The sequence below is a fragment of the Pteropus alecto genome, unplaced genomic scaffold (assembly GCF_000325575.1).
Source record: "Pteropus alecto unplaced genomic scaffold, ASM32557v1 scaffold50, whole genome shotgun sequence".
Classification (NCBI taxonomy): domain Eukaryota; kingdom Metazoa; phylum Chordata; class Mammalia; order Chiroptera; family Pteropodidae; genus Pteropus; species Pteropus alecto.
This window is the reverse complement of record NW_006431918.1, coordinates 12,389,491-12,398,302: the sequence shown is the minus strand read 5'-3', so window position 1 is coordinate 12,398,302 and position 8,812 is coordinate 12,389,491. Positions and strand designations below refer to the sequence as shown.

The window sequence follows — 8,812 nt, the reverse complement described above, 5'->3', positions numbered from 1 at the left end:
TGTACACTCACGCGCTGGCCTCCACTTTGCTGGGCAGCCTTCTTCCTCCAGTTTCCAGACGCCTACTTTGCGGGCCTTGTCGGCCAGAGGAGGGCTCGGCATTTCCAGCTAAACGCCCGCTGCATGTTTTTATTATTCTTTTTAGCAGGAGTAGGAAGAAGAGCATTCTCCTTCCTTTATATCTGCATCTGTTCGTGGGACTGCAGTGTACTCAGTTTCTCGCACTAGGAAAACCGCGGAGGTAGAACTCACCAGTCCTCTCTTGGGTCCGCGCACTCTCTTCCTTTCCCCAGCATGGGATGCGGGCAGCTTGTTGGGGACCTAGATAGTTGGTATCGGACACAAGCATCTCAAATCCGAGAAAAGAAAAGGAATAAGTTATTACGCGCCCTACCGTTTGCTTAGCAGGGTTCACATTTTCGCGGTTTTGAATCCAGCAACGTTGGAGTTTGGCCCGAGAGCTTTGGCTGTTTGCTGCGAGAGGAGGGCGCTGTCAAGCCCGGCTAGAGGGGACAGCTGAGGCCAGTAAGGATTTCTGTGGTCTTTTCCCAGGCCGCCAGAGTTGCTTAAATGGTAATTTGTGTAATCGGTACAAGATGCCCATTGTGTGTTAACCCGTTTTAGGTGTTAGGAAAAATATTCCTTGAAAGACCAGCCTTACTTTGGTGGAAATCTGTGTTCTCCTTAGGGGTCTGGGATCTTATCCTGTTCTCTCCGATTGGCTCTTTTGTTGGTGCCCTCCTGCTAAGGAAGAAAAAAATGACGCTTTTGGCCTGACAAATGGAGCAAATATTTTTCTAGTAAAATAGATGCTCCCTTAAATATAAATGTACTACACAGGATCCAACACCTCTAATGGGACCTGTTTCTTGTTGAAGGATAGCTACATCCACTATTAGATTAACCTAAGTCTAATAGTGGATGTAGCTATCTGCTTGCACAGATTGGCGTGAAGTGCAGTACTTAGCTTTACCAATAACTGACCGGTGAGTTTCTGGTTTACTTTCTGCCAAAATTTGTTAGAGTAATTCTCATTTAAGGACTTGATGCCACAAATCCTAAGAAAGTTTGCCAGAGATTTTGAATCCTTCGAAATCCTGTCTCTCCACCTATCATAGTTTGCCTCAATATCCTGGTAGAGATGGTAAAGATACTAACTTTATTCCAAAGATTTTGACGAGACAGTGGTTTTTTCAGCTCTTAGTTTTAAAGAGAAGGTTGTGTGTGTGTGTGAGAAAAGGGAGTGGGGAGATAAAGAGAGGTATTTGTTTTGATAAGGCACAGTTTGGGAAAGACGGAGACCTAAGTGATGGGTTCTTGAGGGAACTAAAGAACAAATTTACTGAAGTAGGTAGTGAGAATAGAGGTTTAATGAATTCTTTCACGTGGTTGGTCTACGGCTCTCTCAAAAGACGCTGCACACTGGAGTAGGCACCATAAGTAGGACATACTGTAGGAAAAAACTCCTGTCTTTGGCTTGTAATTTGGTGTAATATGAACCAGGAAGAAAATCAGCCAAAAAGATTATCTTAACAAGGACAAAAAAAATGGAAAGTCTAAATTTTAAAAATATTTATTATTTCATTTGATCATTCCAAAGTTTTATGAGGTAGGCATGATCTCTGTTTTACTGATAAGAAAACAGTCTGCATAACCAGAATGTGCCAGAGGCAGGATTTGAACCCAAGTCTGCCTGACTGCCTGGGCCATAAAAAGATTAATGAGTCTCATTTAGTTCATTTGAAGTGGAGCTCAGTCTGGATCATTTTTAAAGGTCCTCTCAGATTATAACTTTCTAGGAGTCTATGAATATTAATTGAGAATGCAAGCAAGAGGTGGGCTGTGGATCAGACGTGCACTGCTAAGGAAACATAAGACCCTTCAAGTGGCTTTCTGAGTCTTTGGGAAGACGAGACAAGTATACGGGATAAAGTGACCTGACAGTACAAAGTGGTTTTTGATCATGTGCGCAAGCTGAGTGCTATGGGTTTTTTTTTTTAATAGATGTTTTGAGGAACAAGCTCAATGTAGTCTGAAACCATGAAAATACTTTAGAGAGACAGTGGTTTCCGTAAATTGTATTTTCAGCAGGGAGAAGCATCTGCGTAACAGCTAGAGGAATGCTGAGTTTTTCTTGCCTAAAAGAGTGTTAGTGTTTTCTTTGCATGCTAGTGGAGTACATAGAGATGGCCCAGGAAGACTGTGATGGGTATCAGAAATGAGGAGTCCAAGCAAGTGACTGGGGCGTTCCAAGTGAAAATGAGGCTGGTCTTATAGTTTAGCTGTCAAGTTGGTTGCCCAGATTTTAAAATTCCAAGATGATTGATCTTTTGGCTTTGGTATCCAGTTTAGATTGCTTTTGCTAAAACAGCTTTGACCCTCAAACATATAGGTATGTATTTATGCATTTCTATGCTCATGTTTCTTTTCATGTAAAATCTTGATTTTTCTGGATAGAAGGAAACATTGTTGGCCACCCAACATGCAAAATGTTCCTTGATAATGGTTTCCAATGAATGGATTTACTGTGAAAAGATACTTGGATGCACGATACTATAATAATTATTCAGTGAGACTTCAGGGAGTTTGAGCATTGATTCTGTTGGGAGACGTTTGGTCCATGGGACTTCGACAGTTGTCTCGCCATTTGCAGTATTTATAGGGTAGTCCAAACACTGATTAAGATGGTCCTTAAGGGCTTTTACGTGACAAAAAATTGTTTTAGTTTTATCTTTAAAGTCATCTCAACTTATGGTCCCAGCACATGCTGTTTACAACTCCATTTTCTGTTTACTGTTTGATAGTCAACTCAAGAAGCATTGTTTTTGCACACTAGTGTGTTCATCAGATATGGAAGCTTTTCTTGAATTTTCTAAACGCAATGAAAGTGACATATCAGAAGTGAGGGAAAGACTGGAGTGGTTAGTGAATTCCCTAGCCTTTTGGTATGTTCTTAACTTTTCCTGTATTTATTTGCAAAAGGGTAAGAAAGCTCGTATGCATTTCGTCCTGTGTGAATTTTTTAAAGTCTACTCAAAGTGGAGGTGAAAATGTTCATGCTTTCTTCTAGTTTTGCTGCTGCTGTGTTGCTGTTTTTGTCCTGTGTCATATATTAAACAGCTGCTTTTTTCCTTTTAAGGACTCCAGTGGAGTCATATATAGATCACCACCACTAGGGATACAGAAAACGAGTAAACTCTTGGTAGTATGCACCCAACAATCACGCTCAAATTTTTAAAGGGTTATTTAAAGACAAATCAACCATTTGAAATAATGGTGGACTTTTCATCAAGACTTGAAATTTTAGCTGAGATAAAATGTAAGTCTGAAAACAAAGGATTGATTCAAGCCAGCTGGCTCTTGCCCTGTCTCTGCAGGAGGAGCCTCCCTGTGGCCTGCCTCAAGCCTAGAAACCAAGTTTGGGCTCCTCCATGGCCCAGCTGTCAGCATTGGGCAGGTGTGCAATCTCAGCAGGAGAACCTGCTTCTGAAGCCAGACCAAGGTGGCCTGTTAGCTGCCAGCCAGCCTGGGAGCAAGACCTCAGTCGGTTCTCGGGTGTGTAATCTGCGCCCAGCTTGGGATCTGCTCTTCACCTGTCAGTTGAGAGGATGATTCTTTTCTGGACTTGTGAAAACGGGCCCTGGTTCTGGAAATGGGCCTAGAAACAGAAATAGCCTCTTTCTCTGGGTGGGCACCTGACATCTTACATGGAGAGGGGCACAGGAAATCAGAATAGCAGTGCCTCCTTCGTTCAAGGACAGCCTGGGATCTGTGCTAAGCATTGAATCTCTGCTCAATAGTGTCACTACAACAGAGAAGACTGTGATGTCTGGAAGCTCTTCCTGCCCATTTTGGCAATTACCAGAAGCAATTAATGGATTCTGAAGCTTTTGCTTACTGTGACTGAAGTAGCATAATTATTCTATTGAAGAACATTTTTTTTTCTCTCAATCCTCATGTTAGTAAACATTCCATTCAGAGTCCTAAAGTTTTCTACCTATTCCCGTGTGGCAGGACACGTTGCTTCTATGAACAAAGATCATCAACGGCCATTTACATTAAGCTTTTATGATAGTTAATGATAGCTAATACTTTTGTTGTGCTAGGCTTAATGGTTAGTACAAAATTCTTCAGGTAAAACTTACTGAACTCCTAAATCTTTATGTTGTCTTTTGGGATTCAAAATTCCCATGAGGAAGGTGTATCAGTTTGGAGGATAGTTTTAGAGTTCTGCTGTTTAAAAAATTTGTTTTTAAATTTTTTTAAAAAGATCATCTTTGAACAAAATATAATGTGGCAAGAATTATACTTGCATAATCTGGTTGACAGCTGAAATGGTTATTTCAGTGTGTTTGTCATTATAAGTCTGCTTTAAAAATATAAAAGAAATAAAATGACAAAGCACTTTTCAAGACTAAATAAAATTCCTATTTTGTAGTCAACATAACAAATGTAGATAAGGTCTTGATAATGTGCAGATTGAGGAGTCTTAAGGGGTGATAGATTCAAAACAGTGAGTGCCGGCTTTCCTAATTTTCTTGCAGGGACTAACACAGGAGAAGAAGGGACTTCGTGGCAGGTAGACTACAACTTTATTTTTGAACGGTTTTGGGTAAATCGTGCTACCGTGTTAGGAATCTCGGACTGAATGTCAGGACCCAGGATTTGACTTGACTTTGCCACAGCCCACGTGACCTTTTGACCAGTCTGATCCTCCGTTTTCTGGGTTGTAGAGTGGGCAGGGGTGGGCAGTAGGTCTACATTCTAAACTCTTGCGGTTTTACATTCTTCTTCTCAGATATTTCTTTGGGAGGGAGAGGAAGATGGGGAGCTTCTCAGTAGGCCTCTTTTTGGGGAAATGAATCTTAATTTATTGTTCATCTTAGATAGTTTAGTGACTATATTAGGAACTGATCAAGCAGAGTTCTTTGGGGCCCTTCTAGTGTTTAACTTGATGGAACGCAAGCCTGCTGAGCACAGGGCTGCCGAGTTTCTGTGCTAGGTGCTGTGTCTTCAGCACCCAGAGCAGTGCCCGGCTCAGACTGGAAGCTCAACCAATCTCTGTTGACTGAATAAATAAGCGAACAGGTATTTCTGGAGCTTTTGTAATGTGCCACGAGTTCAGCACAATGGAGGGACAGGCCGGCTCCCTGCCCTTAAGGAGTTTTCAGTCTGTTCGTGAGGACAAGCTGTAGATGTGCAGACGATTAAATTGTCTTACAAAGACGTGTTTTAGGACCCTATCTGATTAATTGCCAAATGAACGATACAATAATCACGTAAGAGTTCAGATTGGAAGGGGAGGGGGAAGGGGCTGCCAGGGCAAGCTTTAGAAATGAATTTCAGGCTCAGTTCTTGGAACAACTGAGGTACTGCTGGCAGAAACAGCAAAATCATAAGGGAAGCCTGATTTTTGAGGAAGAACGAAGGCCGTGTTGAGTTTAGATATGCTAGTGAAAAGAACCGCTTCGAAACACCTCAGTTTCATACATGGAGTTTGGATGTAGCTGTAACTGTACTTCTGGCTCCAGAAGTTTCTATTTCTGCCATGACCTACTGCTCCTGATGGGATCCTGAGCACAAGTGAATTTTGTGTATCAGACTAGAAACAGATAAAACAACTTGTTTGGTCACCTGAACTTATTAAAATTCCAAGAGACATGCGTTATTTAAGATTTCTTTATGTCAGTTTTGAGCTAAATAATTCATTCTGGCAAGCATTCAGTTTACAACAGAGAGGGAGCATGTTCTGGTGGGAGAGAGAATAAAAGAGTCTTTGATTCATTTGCTTCTGAGCTCCAGCAGGAGGGCCAGTGCGGCCTTGGGCTAGCCTCTCACTTTGGACTTTGGAAGCCATCTTAGCCCAGCTGTGTGAGAGCCAGCTAGTGTTGGAGGAAAGAAAATAACACCATTGGATCACCTAACCGTCGATGGAGGGGTTTCTCTCATTTCACATTCCTCACATTAATAGGGTGGCTAATTTCCACAAGTTAGAGCTTCATCTGAATTTGCCATTTGAACTTGGATTGAAGTCACGACATTTCTGTGACTCCTTTTATCTCAGTCTGCTGACAAAATAAAGGAAACTTATCGAGTCCCTGGGCCCTGTTTTCTTCCCTCTTCTGCTACAAGCACAAATAAAATTAGCATTCTTTTCTTCTTCAGATTACTCCTGGGGAAAAGTGGCTCGTGGTCACATGGAATTTACACGTCCATTAAAGAAGTAGCCTCTTCAGTTGCCAACTGGATGGCTGGGGGAGGCTTAATGAATTGTAGATAGAATTTAGCCCCGTGTAATTACTGGGAAAAGTCATTTTAGGAACTGGAAGTTTGGGGCCATTACAGGCTTGTTATGTGTGAGCAACTTAAAATAATACAAGAGTGCTTTACCTGGAAAAAATAATCTTTTATATTTTAAGCAATTCTTTTATTCATAGAAGCAAAATTCTCCCTAGCCAAAGAGAAAAAAATCTCATCGCCGAATGCATATGAAGTAGAAGCTAACAGCTTTTGACCCTCTCACAAACCTGCTTTATAAAAAACAGTAAAGCCTGTGCACTGAAATGCATGTTAGGTCGTTATCTCTGTTACATTAGCTCTTGAAGCATTCTGATTACGACTTGTAGCTGCCAAGCCCCATCCTGCAGTATTATCTGGAACAAAAATTTTCCATGTGGTTGTTTTTAGCAGAGCTGCTATATGCAAACTGCACATGAAGATCTAAGTTGCAAAGAAAAGAGCTTCTAGAAGGGGAAATGTGAGTTATCTTAATTTTTTTCTACCGTTTAATTGTTCTTTCCTTTGTGTGTGTTTCAGACATTTTTATCATATTTTTAAACTGAGTTTTATTTTTATATACTGGAAAGAATGCCAAATTTACCACGAGTTTTTCTTATGGTGGCGTTTTTTTTTTTTTTCTCCCAGCTTTTTACTTTGAATTCATACTTGGCCTAGGTAATTCCCTATGTATTCAAAAAAAACAATGTGCTAAAAGAAAAAAAAACATGGCTACATTGTTCCATGAATTAAAAACAATATACTGAGAGTCCAAAGATTTCTTTTAAATGTAAAAAATTCTAGGTCTTTTTTTTTTTAAAGGAAGAAAAATACTAAACTTTGCTTTAACTATCCTGTTCATTGTTTTTCTTTTCCCTTTTTTATTTGTTTTCCTTTGTTTTGACCTATGTAGTTTAAATTTTTTTTTGAAAACAGTTTTATATGTTCTTCTTTAAGAATATCACACATGGAAAAAGAAAACATCAAAATTCCATTTTCCATTTCAAGAGAAACATCTCTGGTCTAAAGAGCGGGGAAGAATGTCAATTAACACCAAGGCTTTGTAACTTACTTTCACGTTGCTGGGTTCACTGAATACTTGTCATTATTGCCTAGAGATAACTTAGCTGTTAGACATGAAATAAGCAGGTGAATGTAATTTTAGTTAAGAGGCTTTTGTGAAATGAAAATGCAGGATGACAGCATCAGGAGAAGGCTGAGAACTCAATCAGTTTTTGTTGTCATTTTCATTATTTATTTTATACATCAGTTAGCCAGTCGCTATAACATTTTATTTGCTAACTTTTTTCAGTGGGAGAAAGGTAAAAGGACTCGGTCCATGGATCGCTACCCTCCTGCTCTTTCCTCTTTGTCTCCACTTCCTCCTCTGTGATACAATCCTAACCACCAGCATCACAGAGTATTTGTATCAGAATCTTTACACACATTCTTTTACCTTTTCTCAAAAAAGGGGCTCCCCCTTTTTATATCCCTGTAACTTGGTAGTGGAGACTGAGAATAATAATGTTCCACCCAGCGCATAGATTGTTTTTCTCTTCTGAAATGCAGTTTTTAGTTACTATGTACTGGGAAATGTGGTCAGGCCACTTTCTGAGTAGCAGAACTCCTCCCTGAGATGACTACCTGATTAAAGAATTAAGTACCTGGTGTGCTTTCCCAGCTCCAGTCCATCACACATTCCCATCAGACCTGGGCCAGAGTCTTAGGAGCCAAGATGAAAGTGTTTCTGGTTGGAGAGATGACCGCTTGTCTAGCAGGAGAGAAACGCTTTCATCTTTGACTCAGGGAAGAGAAACACATGATAATAGGCTACCTCCAGTGTTCTGAATTCCAATGGTGTTACATAGAGCTTGATGAGGAATGATTACCTCATTTCAGTTAGGGAGGTATTTTTTTGAACCCCCTTTCCTCTGGCAAAGTTATAATGGACCCCACAGTTGTGTGGGAGTATTAGACTTTACAGATTCTCCCTGACAATCTCAGGTTTAAATGTGTGAAGTGTTGAGAAAAGGTAAAAGGAAATACTGAACTGGTAAGAATGCAGAATATTTGGGAAGGTAATTTGTTCCTAATGATGTCGTTACATACAATCAAAACTTTCTGAGTTCCCTTCACTGGGTATATAGGTCATTTATCTCCGAAGAAAGGGGCACAGAGTTAAACTGGTGCTAGTGAATGATAATCTTTTTTCCTGTCTCTTCGTTTAAGCAAATAGTCAAAACAGGAACAGCAAGCCTAATATATTTTTATATTTAATATATTTTTCTAGATGATTTTTATAATGACCCACGGTATACACAGTAGAAGGTATATACACATGCTCTGTTTACAAAGAAAATTATGGCTTCATTTATCTTTCTTTGGTGTTTGTTATAGGATATTAATTCCCAGAAGACAAAGATGGCATTTGTTCTCTGCATCTAAAATGTACACTGTGCTACCTTGCATAATCTCTTGAACAGCATAGCATGACCAAATAATTGTAGAATTTTAAACCTAAAATTATAAGCCATCT

General features: G+C 40.0%; 1 protein-coding gene across 4 annotated transcripts in view; it reads left to right on the top strand.

The window, feature by feature from the left end:
- The window catches only part of GAB1 (GRB2 associated binding protein 1), a 112,781-nt gene that overhangs the window by 253 nt on the left and 103,716 nt on the right, over positions 1-8,812 (top strand). The window lies entirely within an intron of this gene.